Genomic DNA, 16,916 nt, shown 5'->3' with positions numbered 1-16,916 from the left:
ATCTCCGTGGATTTCAGAGTCCTTGAGATGTTCGCCAGAAGCGATATTAGGGTTCAAGGTTAGTGATCCCTATTCTTGATTGCACATCAAAACCACAGGGCTCCTTAGAAAAATACTTATGCATAGATCCCACCCCCAGGTATCCTGATTTAACTGGCCTGAGGGTGGGCATCAGTATTTAAAACTTTTTTGCATGGGGCGCCTGGGTGGCACAGCAGTTAAGCGTCTGCCTTCGGCTCAGGGCGTGATCCCGGCGTTCTGGGATCGAGCCGCACATCAGGCTCCTCCGCTAGGAGCCTGCTTCTTCCTCTCCCACTCCCCCTGCTTGTGTTCCCTCTCTCGCTGGCTGTCTCTATCTCTGTCAAATAAATAAATAAAACCTTTAAAAAAAAACTTTTTTGCAGGTAATTCTAATGCGTAGCTAAGGTTAAGAATCGCTGACACAGCTTAAGCCCCCTCCTCACTCCCATTTAGGGAGAGAAAAGGGGAATGATGGGCCAACAGCGACATGGAAATTGGTGTAAGGATGCAAAGAGGGACTTGAAAATCCCAAATCTAGTACTCTAAACCTCTTGAAAATGTCTCTTACATATTCTGTTCTTTAGAAAGGACAAAAACATAAGTAAAATATTATCAAGTAGGTAATTTTTATTCAACATAGAAAGATGTAAATTGAGATCAAATGCATGTTGGAAACTTTAATTTAGCTTTCACTTTTATATCTTAATTATAATGAATCCAAAAGATGAAAAAATTCTACCTCTTATCAGAAATCTGACAAAGGAAGACAAACATCATCTGGGTATGCCTTGAGATATTATAACTTCTAAAATTAAATCGATTAATCAAGGGCATGAAGTTTATTTTTATTTTATTTTTTAAAAGATTTTATTTGTTTATTTGAGAGAGAGAGAGAGAGTGCACACCAGTTGGGGGAGGGGCAGAGGGAGAAACAGACTCCCCGCTGAGCAAGGAGCCTTTTGATACCAGGACCTTGGGATCATGACCTGAGCCGTCAGACACTTAAATGACTGAGCCACCCAGGCGCCCTAGGGGCATGAAGTTTAAAGAAGACAAGAAAACAGAAATGAAAGAACAGGACTGATTCTAAAGATGATTCCATTCTGCTGTAAAAGTCAAGTAATGGAAACCCAAGAGGAAGTGCAAATGGCCAATAAACATGTGAAAAGCTGCTCAGTCTCGCTGTGGTCAGGAAAATGGAATTTAAACCATGGTTTATTTATCAGATTAGGAAAAAGCAAAAAATTGATAACATCCAGACTGGGCAAAGATGTGGAGAAAAGGGCAATCCGATGCACGTTTGAGAAATGTGTTGCTTCCAGACAGAGCCTGAATAACAGGAATGTGCAGAGTACATAAGGTCCTAGGAGAGGAAGTCATTGGGAAGGATCTATTGTTCTTTACCAACCCCATTATTTTATCTTCCACTGAGATTGCTGACCTGCCCCATCAGACTCACTAATCCTTGCTTAGTGTGTCTGAGCTGTTCCAGAATCGACTCCTGAAAAGCTCAGCAGTGTTTGGGCTACTCTCTTTCCCACTTGCCTCTTGTTCTTACTCTGAGCCCACTCCAACGGTGAATCTCAGTGTTCTTAGCTGGAAAAAGCAGTGCTCACTCACCCACTGTGTCTGGAATGCCTCATCATTGTGCAGGTCTGCAAGTTCCATACCCCCGGTAGTAAGCTTCTCACCGGCTCAGTTGCTGGATATGTATCTCCCTACCACTTACTGAGTGCTTGCTGGTATCAGGCAAAGCCCTGCATTTTGTCCTCTTGTCATTTTTGTCCTCCAACAGTCCTATAAGGTAATTATTATTTTTATTCATAATTACATATGAGAAAACAGATTCAGAAAGTTTAAATATCTTTCATGAGGATACCCAGCTTAAAATTGGCAGGCAAGGCCCTACTTTTCTGGCTTAGGAGTGTCACCTGGAAGTAAAATTTGGGGGTATGAAAACACACTTTTCCACCAATTCCTTCTTCCAGAGGACACTGTCTCTGACCAAATCCTTGCAGAACTGGCTAACCTCGGGGGTGCTACCCCCAGGCTGGGGACTCCAAAGCCTAAGACTTAAGCCCTAGGCTCTGCTTCCTTTCCTCTCTCAGGCAGAGCACCCATTGCAGAGACTGGCTCCCTGCCTGCCAGGGTCACTGCCAGCCCTGTGTGCAAGTCAGTCCCTGTGCCCCCTCCACTGCACAGTCCTTGGATAGAGAGGCCACTGTTCTCACTGCTGCCACCTGCTGGAACCTGGTCTCTGCCCAAGCTGATGTCAGGGGCCAGGCCATGGACCTCCATAGCGCTCTAACTTTGATCTGTTGTACTCTATGCTTCTTCTGGGAAAATGGCCAAAACCTCAACAAGTTTGCCTCCATTTACCCTCTTAAATCTGAGGCCTGAGGGCTGCCACCTTTGTGTTCCCTCCCTGTGTCCCGCTGGGAAGAAGCGAGAACAGCCTCTTTCTTTAGCAGAGTCTATGCTGTTTTGTCCCATAGACCTGTCTGGAAAATCAAGATCATGGTCCATGGATGTGGGCAAGACTCTGTCCCTATCAAGATCTCCAGCCTCTTCCTGTGGATGCGGCATGGTGACGCCTTTGCCGTGCGAGCCCTGGCACAGGTACTCACCAATCAGAACTTTAGAAATCTTGCAGGAGCATGAATCAACAATGAGGAATATCAAGACTGACACCATCCCGCTCATCCCACTGACTTTGAACAAAGGATTAGGGTACTTGCTATAAGGAAAATGTGCTTCAAGGAGATTAAATAAGAAAATTAGAACATCAGTGGACTCATTTGAAGATATGCCCAGACAGCCCAGCCACATGTAATAATCCATCCTAAGAAATATTTACAACATCAAATACTTGCTTTCTGTATTAATATGGACTCATCATTACCAACAGACAGACACTGACTCAAACTCACTTGAGCTGGAAATAGGAGTTGAAAGTCTCCTGTATCTGAACCATGGAAAAAGTCATAGAAGACTGGACTTTGTGGTATGTCTGAAGCTAGGAACTCCCACCACTGGGTTCTCTTTGTCTCTGATCTCTGCCTCTCTCTGCGTACTGGCTTCACTGTAAGTTCAGAGGTACTTGGAGGAGTCTGGGGGAGAGGAGAATGGGCATGGACAACAGCAGCCCAAGCTTACATCTCCTCCACCCCACCACCAACAAGGGAAAAACCTTTCCAGCAGCTCCACTTAAAAAAATCCCAAAGAAAGATTCAAAGAGTCCTCTTTTGGATCATGTGACCATCTCTGATAACTGGAATGGGCTGTATTATCATGAGAAAGAGGAAGGAATGCTGGGCAGAAAATGGAAAGTGGGGGCGCCTGGGTGGCACAGCGGTTGGGCGTCTGCCTTTGGCTCAGGGCGTGATCCTGGCGTTGTGGGATCGAGCCCCACATCAGGCTCCTCTGCTGTGAGCCTGCTTCTTCCTCTCCCGCTCCCCCTGCCTGTGTTCCCTCTCTTGCTGGCTATCTCTATCTCTGTCAAATAAATAAATAAAATCTTTTAAAAAAAAAAAGGAAAGTGATGGCTCTACGCATGAAATGGTGTTCCTAAAACATACATTTATTTTATATAGCTCCCAGTGTCATTCTGTTTAATAGTTGAAATAGGTTTCCACAGAGAATTCCAATTGATAAGACTGCAACTATTGGAAATTAGGTCTTAACTTATTACCCATATTTTTCCTTGATGCCTTTATCACAATTTAATTATTTCCCTATCATACGATCATTTGATTGTTGCCTGTCTGCTCAGCTGGAGTGTAAACTCCATGGGGGCAGGGATCACAAGTACTTTTATTCACCTTTTTTTCCTCAGCACCTAGAACTTTCCTGGCATGACTGAATCAACCCCCCCCCCCCAAAGATCGGATGAAGAATCACCTCCACCTTGATGCTAGATTCAATCTCAGTCAGCCCTGGATGATTCCAAAGTTAAAGAATCAGAAGTTAAGAAACACTGACGGAAAGAAAGAAGAAACAAGAGGACTGCCTAGAACCAGAAGATCCAACCAGCCTCACCTGACAGGGGATCCACAGAACAGAGACACGGACATACCAGAAAATAGTGTCTGAACAGCTGCAAGTCAAAAACTTAAGATGGTTATAAAAGAAAGGGGTTCCGGCCAAGAAAAAAAACAAAAGGTTCAAAGTTTCGGCCAATTCCGAAAATTTTTAAGTTTACCCAAAAAGTTGACATTTATATTACGTGAGTACAGAACTGAGCTTAAGAAACTTACCACCTGTCACTATATTTCTGCTTGACCCAATTTTAAAAGGCAAGAATCATCAGGCCAGACATCCAGATAGATCTCTCCATTCGTCTGTGTTTAAGGGAATAACGCCCTAATGAAAACACACTACTTGAGTACTTCGCTGGGTTGTGCTAAAAATTATGGCCTTTCAAAGACTCTCAATTGCACGTGTTCTGGCCCTATGTACACTTTAATAAAATACAACTGTTTGAGTTTCTGTTCATTAAGCCTGCAGCTTCCTGTGCCCAGGACTTCCCGTGCCTGAGCCTGGGCCAGCTCACGGAGCTGCTGGGAGAGGAGTCGGCCGCAGTGAGCTGTGCGGGTCCCTGGGGCACCCCCTCCCCGACACGGAATCTGCAGAGAGAAACAGGTCTGGGGGAGAAGGTGTCCTGGAGGGGAGGCTGCGGGTCCCAGAGGCAGAAGAGCCAAGGCCCTGCTGTGTGTTACGCCTGCGGTGGAGAAACGCAATTTCAGCAGAGAGGTAGGGCCTGAGCAACGGAAAAGGTTGGAGGGAAAACAGAAGGGGCATGCTCTGACAGAAAGAATTTATTTTTCCTTTACACTTTGTCTAGGAAAAGTGAAGAACAGGGAATTGTGAGGATGGATGCTCCCGGGGAAAGCCAAGACTTCTGTGAGGTCAGAGGGAGGGGCCCTGTGATGTATAAATAAGACAGATATATTTGATCTTGGTCCCCAGTCCCTGATACGGGGCTCCGAAAACCCTTATTGATTCCTAAGTGATAAGAGCACAGGGACATCTTTCGTTTTACAGAGGCAACTCTGGATGGGCTGGATGGGGGGTGGTCACCAGCAAGACCAAGCCATGATCAGCAGCTTGGAATGTTCAGCCCCACTCCCACTTTTCTAGAGAGGAAAGAGGGACTGGAAATGGAGTTAATAATTGATCATGCCTACGCGAGGAAACTTCCATAAAATCCCAGTAGCAGGGGGCTCAGAGAGCTTCCAGGTGGGTGCACACACAGAGAGTCAGGGAGAGGGGTGCACTTGGAATGGGGGCGGAGGCTCTGCACCCTTTCCCCACACCTTGCCCTAGGCATCTCTTCCATCTGGCCCTTTCTGACTTCTATCCTCCTATAATAAACGCATAATCTAGTAAGTAAAATGTTTCTCTGAGTTTTGTGACCGTCATCAACCCAAGGAGAGGGTCATTGGAACCTCAAATTCACAGCAGTGGGTCAGAAGCCCAGGGGACAGCAGGCACTTGAGATTGGTTTCTGGAGAGGAGACTGGGAGATAGTCTTGTAGACTGAACCCTTACCCTGTGGGATCTGATGCTGTCTTCGCGGAGACAGTGCCAGAATGGAGTTGAATTGTAGGGTACTGAGCTGGGGTTGGAGAATTGCTCAGTGGTGTCCCCTGTATTGGAATTGGTACTAGAATCATCTTAGGCCTTCTCTGAGAACAAAAAAGAGACACTCGCAGAGGGGAGGGGGCAGCGAGCGACTCCTGCGGGGCGCAGGACTCCTGCCCGCCCGCAACCCAACCCCCCCCTCCCCCCCCCCGCAGGAGGCTCCACGGTTGACAGTGTGGACACATGTGAGTTCAGAGCCAGCAGTGTGCTGATGCTTCGTGAATTTGCCTTACCTTGAATACCAGTTGAGTGGGCTGGCCAGAGTACTTTCCCATATATACCCTCTCTCCTTGCCTCTACACCACTTGTCCCCTGGGGTAAGCTATCTTCAGCCCAGAGAGTACCTCATGGTAATTATTTAATTCCGTAAGCAGGAAAAAAAGTATGCAGTATGGAGAATTGTGAGAAATGTATGCAATAAAGCAGTTCCTGATTTTAGAAAGAAAATGGGAAGCACCAACTCTTCTCCATCGGCAATAGAATGGACCTCAGGGATTCTCAGGGCAAAGCAGAAAGAGCACCAGACCCGGAGTCAAAGCAGTTACCTTCTAGCAATGGGTGTTGCGCGCACTGGCTGGGTGGGTGGCCCTCCGTGGGTTGTTCACTCTCTTGTCCTGTTCCCCTTTCTGTAAAAGGATGAACATATCTAAGTTCTCGTCCAGATTTAATTTTCTGACTTTCCATATCAGTGATTCAGTTAAAAATGAAAAAACTTAAAAAAATGATAAAACTTGCTGACTGTATCATTATTAGGATATTTTTCTACTCTCAGTAGGAAGCTACAGAAAGCATTTCCCAATAGTAACGAAGGAATGAAATTGTACTTAGCACAGTAACATCAGTGCACAGTGTGTTCCTTCCCCAGACACCAGCACTTTGTCGCCCTCACCCATTCGAGCCCCACCCACTTCCCTTGTGACTTTCCTTCTTCCGGAAGCAGTTTTAATCAGCTTCATACTGGCGCCTTTTTAAAGGGGCAAAATACGTGCTCTACGAAAATCCGATCAGGATTTATAGGCATAAACCTCATTTTATTGCACTTCACTTTCTTGAGCTTTGCAGATAATTGTGTTTTTTACAGATTAAAGGTCTGTGGCAACCCTGTGTCACGCAAGTCCACTGGTGTTATTTTTCCAACAGCGTTTGCTCGCTTTATGTCTCGGTGTCACATTTTGGCGATTCTCGCAATATTTCAAACTTTTTCATTACTATAGTCTTTGTTATGGTGTTACTTTAGCAATGAAATATTTTTAATTAAGGTGTGTAGATTGTTTTTTAGACATAATACTATTATACACTTAACAGACTACAGTATAGTGTAAACATTATTTTTATGTGCCCTGGGAAACTAGAAAATTCACTTTATTGCAGTGGGCTAGAACCAAACTCACCATGTCTTTGAGGTATGCCTTTCCTGAATGACGGATTGGGGCAGAGCATTGACAAAATAAATTTTTGAGATTCCGTTCTGAGCAATGGTCTCCGCGCCCTTTGCGTATGATCGGTGCCTGTAAGCAGATCACCAGCCCAGTGTACAGCATGGTCTTTTTCATTCCCAGGTCCCATCACCTCGGGCCCCAGGCCCCTCCCACCCAATCTATTCCCAGCGATTCCATAGGCAGAGCACTGCACACTTTCTTCCCCCTGCAGTGCTGCTTCGACCCTCCAAAGTTTGTATTGGTTGCCGGATAGTTTAAGGCCTTAGCCCAACCCTTAGACTGTTCCTGGCTGCTGTGCGTCTCTCCAAGCAGCTCGGCTACCATTACTCCCTTACGCGGTCTATGCACAGTCTCTGGGAAGATTCCCTCTTCTAGGTATATTTCAGACCCTTCCCACTTTGCTCCTTCTCCTCACTGAACTGGAACATCTTCTCTCCTTCTCTTTGGCAATCTGAATCCTACCGATCTTTTAAAGCCCAGCTGAGATATCTCTTCCTCTATAGAGCTTCCCCCGAACTCTGCATCTCGAAGGACGCCATCCCTCCTTTGTAGAGTCCGCTGCCCTGCACAGCAAAAGACGTGACCACATGAGACTGAGAGGTATCCTCTCCTGGAGCTGGGATTTCCTTAGCAGGGCTGAGCCTGCTTTCCCTCAGTATAAGCTCAAGGTCCCCCTCCAGCACAGTCGGGTGGGACAAGAGTCAAAGTTCAAAGGTGGCCCTCCGACCAGTCTCAGCAGAACGGGACAGGGAGCCTGCATTCCCAGAGATGGAGAACCCAAGGAAGGGCCAGGGACACCTTGCCTCCCCAGGTGTGGTCTTCTGGGTCCCATCTATTCCACCACCTCCACCCTTCAAAAAATCTTTTTAGAGTAATTAGAAGAGGATGGGTAAAAGTTGAGCTCCCTAAGGCCCTGAGGCATGGCTACCTGGGTTTTTCTCGAAGCCTAACATAATTTAACTTGAATCTGGGCTCCCATGGAGTCAAAGGGACCTCGACCGAGTCGTGAGCAGGGACTCTCCAAGGGGATGAACGGCAGGCTGAAGCCGGATAGCCGCAGCACGCAGGAGAGGATGTCCCCAGGGTGATAATGAAAGCGAGCTTATGAGTGATTAGCGTTTATTGAGCCCTTCCCATGCAGCAGGCCTCTTGTGAGTACTTTTCATTCATGCGAGCATTCGATGCCTACAGCAATCCTCTAAATTGGTTATTATCATGTCCATTTTACAGTTGAGAAAATCTTTCATGTCAAAAGGTTAGCTGCCTTTCCCCAGGCCTGACAGCCAGGGAGCCGCAAAGCTGAGCCAGTGACTGCTTTCGTGTCTGTTTTGTTTTGCTTGAATTTAGGCAAAGGGCCTGCGCCGAACCTTCTTTGCCATGAGCCCGGAAGAGAGAAACTCCCATGTTTGCAGGAAGTCCTGACTTGTCATATGGTGCCTTTGGGATCTTAGGGCCTCTCATTACCTGAAATATGAAAATGGCATAAGTTTAATTATTCACTTTCCATCACCCTTAATGAGGGGATTAACCACGGTGTGAAGCAAAAGGAAATGGTTTGACCTTCAGGCTGTCAGGAAGTGATAATGAACTAAAACCTGGAGTCAGTTTAAACGCATAAATGAAAGTGTTTTACTGATCTTGATGTAAATGAACTATCAGGGTCACTAATTGATTAAGTCACATAATGGCCCGAAGGCAACGAGAAAATAAACATGGGCTAAAAGTACACACGTTTCCTTAATTGTGTTCACAGGTGCTCTTCAGGCATCTCTGAAGCTCCTCTGGCCCCCCTGAGTCTTAGGGTTCTGAGTGTGGATGGAGAGAGGGTCGTCGGGCTGCGGCTTGCAGGGAGGTGGGGAGGGGGGGGCTATGAGCCCAGGGTGGGGGTGGGGGGCGGGAGTCTTCAGTCTCAGATGCGGAAGGGCATCAGGAAAGTGGGGGCTAACGCAGGGCGACCTGTTCATCACAGCTTCGGGACCAACTGGTTGGTTTTTTCATTACTTGGTAAGTTTGACCAAAAGTTACTGTGGGAGTGACTCCTGGAACCGTCCTGCGGCTCGGCATGTAAACACAGCCTTCTAATCTAGAGCCTCGCTATGAAAATGGTCATAAATAGCTGCGAATTACTACAGTTGTGCAACTCATGACTTCATCGTGGCTTCTGGCGGAGCAGATGGGAGCGGCGGTCCGGGGGCCACTCAGCCCCCCGGCTTTTCCTTCGCCGCTAATGAGCGAGGTGCACGGGCTGCCGCACGGATGCCAGCGTGGCATCCTCCTTGCCCGGCTCCGGTCCCGAGTAACACATTTTTCAAAAGGCCATCGAGCCCCGAAAGCCTCGCGCACGCTGCATGATATATAAATATATAACTGCCAAAAATATGGCAAAATGAGTCACTATTAATAACACAGAGAGTCCTGGGGATCCAGGCAGTCCGCTTCCTCTGCCAAAAGTTCAGAATGTTTGCTTAGTGCTTTGATTTTTTTTTTTTTTAACTCTGTTCTTGATTTGCTTCAGTACGTTTCCTATTTAGATACTCCGCTGAGTGCGTGTCAAACTCTCTCTGTAACCTTACTAGGACAGACCGGAGCCGACAGGACACGAACGGAGGCCTTTAAAGCTAATGGGGCTTACAAATGATGCTCTTCTCATGAGCATCTTCCGTTTCTCTTTGCCACAGCGACTGTCCCCTTTGTCACGGGTGCAGAAATTGCTCAACGGAGAGGGAAGAGGCTCCCTTAATTACCTACATCGGTAATGATACTGTATTGTCAACTAGGTGTCGAACGCTTACTATAGTCAAGCACGGTGCTTCCACTCGTCACTGCTAAGCCTCGTATCAGCCACACAAAGCGGGCCCCTATTTCCATTTCACAAACCAGGGCTCCGAAGTGAAGAACTGCCCTGAGCTGACAGGCAAGTGACTCCCCGGGCTAGAATTCCAACTTAAGGCTCTCTAGCTTGAGTCATACGACACTGCCAGTGGTCCATCATTTTGGACCGCTAACGCCAATTTTATGGTTCCAGTTACTACGACAATGCGTTGGCGCTAAAAGGAAGCCTAGAATCTCTTCCTGACACCACAAAGTCTCCTCACAGACAGGCAGCGTGTTGACTGGAAAATAGTCTGATGCAGTCCTGGGGGCTGGGGAAGTGGTAATATATCATTTACTATCTTTGCGCAATTATCATTATTATTACTACAAGTAAAGATAAGATGTGAAACTACCGAGAATGATAAAGCATATCAAAACTCTTTAATCTACTGATATTCTCCGATACAGTCTATCTGAAAATCTCCACGTGTAAGCTGCTCCCCAGACTTTTTCAAGCACTGAAATGATTTCTAGTACTTAAAATTTAATGATGTTAAGTCAGAGGAAGACACACCGTATGATTTCACTCATATGTGGAATTTAAGAAGCAAAACAAATGAGCAAAGGGGAGAAAAGAAAGAGAGGCAAACCAAGAAACAGACTCTGAACTATAGAGAACAAACCAATGGTTACCAGAGGGGAGGTGGGCAGACAGACGGGTGGAACAGGTGATGGGGATTGAGAGGGCACTTGTGATGAGCTCTGGGGGATGTCATGAAATATTCAATCACTGTCGTATACCTGAAACTAATATTATACTGTATGTTAACTCTACTGGAATTAAAACAAAAGCTTTGGAAATTTTTCAAAAATTAAAAAAAGTTAATGATATTAAAATGTGATTTGGTAGACCACATATTTGAATGAGCCAGTAGGCTGTGAATTTATAACACAGATATATTAAAAAGGTAATTTGGTAAGAGCAATTGAGTTTCTTGAGACTTGCCTGGGAGTCAATAGCATAGTGCTTCAGATAGAAGCTATGACAATATTATTTCTATGACAAATTATTTCTCTGAGTTCTTCCTCTAGTCATAATGCATAGTAAACCCAAATCTTGAACAGGTTTCTTCATCGTTATAGTTAGAATGGGAAATATTAAGGTGGCCACTAATAATTATTGCCATTAATATATGATGGCTACTGAACAGTGAGTTGTTAAATGCATAATAATTAGGAAGATTTAGCATCACAAGTTCAGAAGATAAATAATAAAGAAAGGGTCAGTGAGTCTTGGAATATTTCAGTCAGGGGAAGAGTCTCATTTTACTAAAGGGGAAACTGAGTTACGAGAAAGCCAAATAAATGACAGAGCCATTCAACTCACCGTGACTAGCATTCAGTTCTTTTGACTCCTGGGCCCATGTTTTCTCCCCTAAAATCATAGTTTGATTCCAAGTAATTATTTTGTTTCTTTCTACCTACATTTCTTTTCCTTGAGGCCATCTGGAACATATAAGAAAAGATGTGCCCACCAAATTATTATATTAAAATGGACTCAGGATCCTAGATGATTGTATTGAAGATGTGATGAACTAGAGTCTTCAGATTTGTTGAAACAAGATGATCAAACAATTTTTTAAGTCAACTCATACAGATTTATCACCAGAATCCAAAGTCTGATTGGCCTTTCTTGGGGCCAGAAAAGATTTCTTTCCTGTGCTGTCCTTTCTGGACTCTGTTTGACCTCCTCTACGGAAGGCATCAAATTTGAGATACTGGAGGACTGTGCGTCACTCAGATTTCTGACCCAGTATTATAAACAGGGATCTGAACCAACACAACGTTAATGACAGCTCTACCACAATATTTGTGAATCAAACAACCAAAGGGGAGGACTTTAAATGAAAAAATTATTAATATCTTTTTTCATGTAATGATAAATATATAGAAGAAGATAAACAAGTATATTGATGGGCGGAAGGATGATTAAGCTGGTTTCTGTACTAACAATGACTCATTCTATAAAAGTTGGAATGTTTAGGAAATAAGTGATACTATTATACCAGAAAAGACAAATATACACTATGCTAGAAAACCAAACATGCTCAAAACGTAATTTTCTTTTATTTTCATATACAACTTTTGAGTGTTCTGAATATTACTCTTGCCTTTAAAGACATAGAAGAGGGAAATAAAATGTTCATGATAGTGTGTCAGATAATGCATTCCTATGTGCATGAAAATAATTTTCTAAAACAGGAGTTATGAATAGTCCAGGATTCAAGAGTTTCTGTTAACATTCCCTCATTGGCGTTAGACCAGATCTGCGTGAATGGCCACTTTTCCAAGGAAATGGTTAAATGGCGCCCAGCGTAGCCACGTGGAGCGGCTGGGCTTATGCACTTGCACCTGCATTGATGCAAAAGTCTGCTGTGTCTTCTTCAGAAAGTCAGCTTTATGACTGGCATGTACTGGAGGTGAGCCTGCAGATTTGCGGGCCAATGTCAGGAGTGCCCGGATGGAGTGGGAGGATGGAATGGGATAGAATGGGATGGAATGGGAGGCTGGATGGAACGGGAGGCTGTGAGGACTCAGAAAACCCCTTTCAATTGCCCATATTGGCTCTTTTAATCATAACTATAAGTATGATTGGGCCACCTCCAAGTCTTCTTTTCCTGGTCTAGGTAAAGTCTAGTATGGCTTTCCCGTCTTCCTCGTGCTTTTCAAACAAATAGCACAGTTCACAGAGGTCCAAGGAGACATGGAAGTCCAGAAGGAGTGGCAAAAAGGGAAAGAAAAGTTTCTGAAAAGGTGATATCTGATGTCCTCAAAATATTCATGAGAGGTGGAGAAAGGATATTTGCTCAAATTACATACATGACGTGTATCCATTCAAGTGAATGCTATAATTGTTAGGCGCTGTTCTACGATGCTGAGTGTGCAAAGATGGTGCAGACATAACCCCAATTTTCGAGGCACTCAAATTTGATAGAAGAGTTAATATGGTGTGTGTGCACATGTGTGTAGAGGAGGGGGGCTAGGGAAAGGTTTATGTGAAATGACCAGCGGCTCTTTTGGGCAGAGTAAGTCATAGGCTACGGAGCTAATAGACGGTGTTCTGGGAAGACTCCTCCCAAAATATATTCCAACCGATGCCAAAAATGGTGTCGCGAATTGTTATTCCTTAGTACCTAATGTTGCCTTCTCGGGGTGGTGCTTTTCTAAAATGTTCCTGGAGAAGGCAACAAACTAAGCATCGGATAACGCAGAAGTTTTTCACATCGCTTTCTTTCCTTGCAGGAGAGAGAAGAGCGGTACCAAAGCACTGGGTGCCCGGGGGGTGGGGTGGGGTGGGGTGGAGGGAAACCTATTAGTCAAGAGATTGTGGGTTGCTAGGCATCAACTCTCATTCAGATGAACTCAAATTAAAAAAGAGGAGTTCACTGTAAAGATAAAGGCAGCAATCTTACAGACACACAGAAGCAGGAAGCAAAGTCCAAGCTGGACTTCCCAGCGACCTAAGCCGAAACTCAAGTCAGTCCATTTGTGTTCTCTGACTCGGATTCCTTCTTTCTTTCCTGTTTACTGACTCTTTCTCCTTTTAACTCTTCTTGCTTCTTAAAGCACATCTGATATCTTCTCTCGATAGACTGGGCTTCCTCTGATTACTTATAATTTTGCTCTCAAGTGACTTTGGTTGTCCTTGCCTTTGGTGTGCACTGGTATGTCTCGGCTGTGCCGGATGTGAGCTCTCAGAGAAAGTTCGCAACCCCTGAGTGTAGTCTCTGTGATTTGGCTCAAATTCTTTAGAGAGTCTGATCGTTGTTGTCTATGAGTCTGTTCCTGGTCTGCTTAGAATGGGGTGAGGTGGCGAGGGGTTGGGGTCAGAGCCCCTTAGGTAGGCCTGGCCTTCACAGCAGAGAGTGAACAGCAGGAATTCTGACATAGGAACTGGGGAGACAGCACAGATGTCCCAACACATGTCAACTACTCCCCCAAACCCAATGTCTTCTCCTGACAGCGTGACAGTGGGCAAGCCTTATTTGGGGAGGGCAGGACCCTGCTGGTTATGGCACAAAACCGAGTTGGATATCCATGTTTGGAGTATGGATAAAAGTTTGATTTCTGATTCTCTGTACTTTTTCTCCCTCTACTACAAATTTAACAGAAAGTTAACTGCTGCCCTAATGGCGACAGAGCCACCACTGTAAATGGGATGAAGAGAATTTTTGGGTAATCTGAAAGCTAAATACTTGTGTACTTTTAATTCTTTTACTTATTCTTTCAATTAATGAACCGTAGCAGGCACCTACTCGCCTGTGACAGATGAGCAAAGAGTCTCAGATGCTCCGAAAGTTCATCTTATTAATGGCTCTGTGGGATATGTGTTTGTTGGGCTTTCCAAAGAACACAATCTAGGTTTTACCAGTGAGAAGTTCCAAAATACTCTTGGAATCTATTGTACCTAAAAATTTCCAAAAGCAGAGTATTAATAAATTTAGATACACAAACAATAGTCATTTCTGGCTCTGAAAACTAAGTTTAGTCCAGTGCTTGGAAAGAAAAACTAAGCAGAAAGACTAAAGCAAACATAATATTATCAACCTCCCTTTCCCTTCCCCATAAATGCATGGCTTTAATGTGAGCTTCCAGTTGTAAGGAAACTTACTATGTTTACTGTAGACCGGTATTAATGTGTGTTTGATGTCTTAAAATCTACTGACAAGGAACTATAAAGAGAAGGAAGAGGATGATCATTTAAGAAGTTGTAATTAGGGGCACCTGGGTGGCGCAGTCGTTGGCGTCTGCCTTCGGGTCAGGGCGTGATCCTGGCGTTATGGGATCGAGCCCCACATCGGGCTCCTCCACTATGAGCCTGCTTCTTCCTCTCCCACTCCCCCTGCCTGTGTTCCCTCTCTCGCTGGCTATCTCTATCTCTGTCAAATAAATAAATAAAATCTTAAAAAAAAAAAGAAGTTGTAATTAAACTGTGTATTTTGAGGGATGTATTTTCTATAGACACATTTAGCTTTATAGACATGTGAGTTATTTTAGGTATTTTTAATTGATACAGATGGAGGACTGAACTAGGTAGCAGGGGACTTGACTTCAGTGTAAGGTGTGTGAATGCGGGCAAGTCCCTTTGTCCCCATGATCTGTACTTCCTTGTCCTTTTGGTATATCCATTGACTTAGTGGGATCAACTGAGAACTGAGAATGTTAATGGTTTTTGAAAACTGCAAAATCCCATTCAGTAACTGTTTGAATTTGACTAAATTCATTAGTTTATTGAGAAATCAATATTAATGCCTGACCTTGGTAGTGAAGTTGTCTTACTCAAATTTACAATCGATTTCTGGTAACTATTTCATCAAAATTCCATCTCAAATATATTTAAACTAGCGTACTTAATTTATATAGTGGTTGTGTTGCAAGTTTATTTTCTGAAAAAGTGCAGGAAGGAATGAAAACATTAGAAAGGGTAAGTATATGGATATTTATAGATTACTATTGACTGTACAAAACAATAATTATAATTTCCTTTGTAGTATAAAAGCTACGTAGAACTAAAGCTTAAAGCAAGAAGTACATAGAAGTCTGGAGGAGTAAATCGTTTAAAAGGTTTAAGGGTCTAATATCATAGGAGTGGTAAAAATAATAATTTGTATAATTTTTGAATAAATCAAGGGTATATGTTGTAAGCCCAGGATAACTACTATCAGAATGAAAAACTAATGTATAATTTGCCAAATTATTAGAATGAGGACATTAATGAGAATTTTTTGAGCAATTTAATAGGGGCAAAAGAGAAAGAAACAAGGAACATAAAACAAAAGGAAAAAGGGAATATAAAGAGAAGAGCCTAATAGAAAATTTAAAATAAGATGGTGGCTAGAAAGGCAATTGGGTTGGTGATTACTCTGCATATAAGTGAAATAAATCTGAAGTAAAAGACGATGATTGTTAGAGTTGATAACAAACCCAACTGTATGCTTTAAACATAATGATCAAGAAATGTTTAATGTATAAGGAAAGATAGATAAAGCGTGCAGACACAAACCATAATGAAAAAGCTTGGACAGCTCTACCAATATCAGGCAAGGTAAATTTTAAGGCAAGAAATATTGTCAGAGATAAAGAGAGATGGTTTGTAATTATAAATGGGTCAATCCAATAGGAAGATATTAAAATCCTAAATCTCTATGCACCCAATCGCATTGCTTTCAAATAATTAAAACAAAAAAACGAACAGAAAAAGGAGCTATGTACAAATCAATAATCATAGTGAAAGGCATTAATATATCTTTCTCAATAGCTGGTAGAACAAGCCAAAAGTAACAAATCAGTAAGAATATAGAAGATATTAACAGCACAAGTTTGCAAACCTGATCTAATTGCCACACATGTAAAATTGCACCTACTAATGACCAATTCATGTTTATTTCAAGTGTACATGAAACACTTCTTAAAATCAGTATAGTGTAATATAAAGAAGGTCTCAACAATTTCAAATTATTGGAATCTTTCAGAATATCTTCCCCAGGTAGGAGGAGCTAAGATAGTGGAGTAATAGGAGGACCCAAGGCTTGCCTCAGCCCTTGAACACAGCCAGATAAGTACCAAATCATTCTGAACACCCAAGAAATCCATCTGAGAACTGACTGAACAAGCTGCACAACTAGAGGAAGAGAAGACGCCACATCAAGGAAGGCAGGAGGTGGGGAGATGTGATTTTGGGGGAGAAATGGATCACAGGTGTTGCAGAGGCGAGGGAGCCCTGGTCACAAAGAAAGATCAGAGAGAGAGAGAGAGAAGAGCGCACAGGGGATTGCACAAGGAAAACACTTCCCCAAAGCCATTGACTGGGAAAAGGAGAGGGGTTGGTTTTCATGAGATTTTACAACCAGCAGGGCTCAAAGACTGGAGTTTTAGAGGTCCATAGCATGGCTGGTGTGGAGCCCTAAGGTCACTGCAATGTTCCCGTGGAGAAGGAAA

The 16,916-nt window shown here is 43.7% G+C and overlaps 1 long non-coding RNA gene across 2 annotated transcripts in view; it reads right to left on the bottom strand.

Moving 5' to 3' along the window:
- The window catches only part of LOC148107811 (uncharacterized), a 47,433-nt gene that overhangs the window by 12,699 nt on the left and 17,818 nt on the right, over positions 1-16,916 (bottom strand). For both annotated transcript variants that reach the window (XR_015721677.1, XR_015721676.1), the window contains exon 2: positions 6,210-6,290. This is a non-coding gene — a long non-coding RNA (uncharacterized LOC148107811). The remainder of the gene's footprint in view (positions 1-6,209; positions 6,291-16,916) is intronic.

Source organism: Ursus americanus, chromosome 25 (assembly GCF_024610735.1).
Source record: "Ursus americanus isolate L20-20 chromosome 25, mUrsAme1.1.p, whole genome shotgun sequence".
NCBI classification, from domain to species: domain Eukaryota; kingdom Metazoa; phylum Chordata; class Mammalia; order Carnivora; family Ursidae; genus Ursus; species Ursus americanus.
Note: the sequence above shows the minus strand (reverse complement) of the source record. Positions and strands in the feature narration are given on the sequence as shown.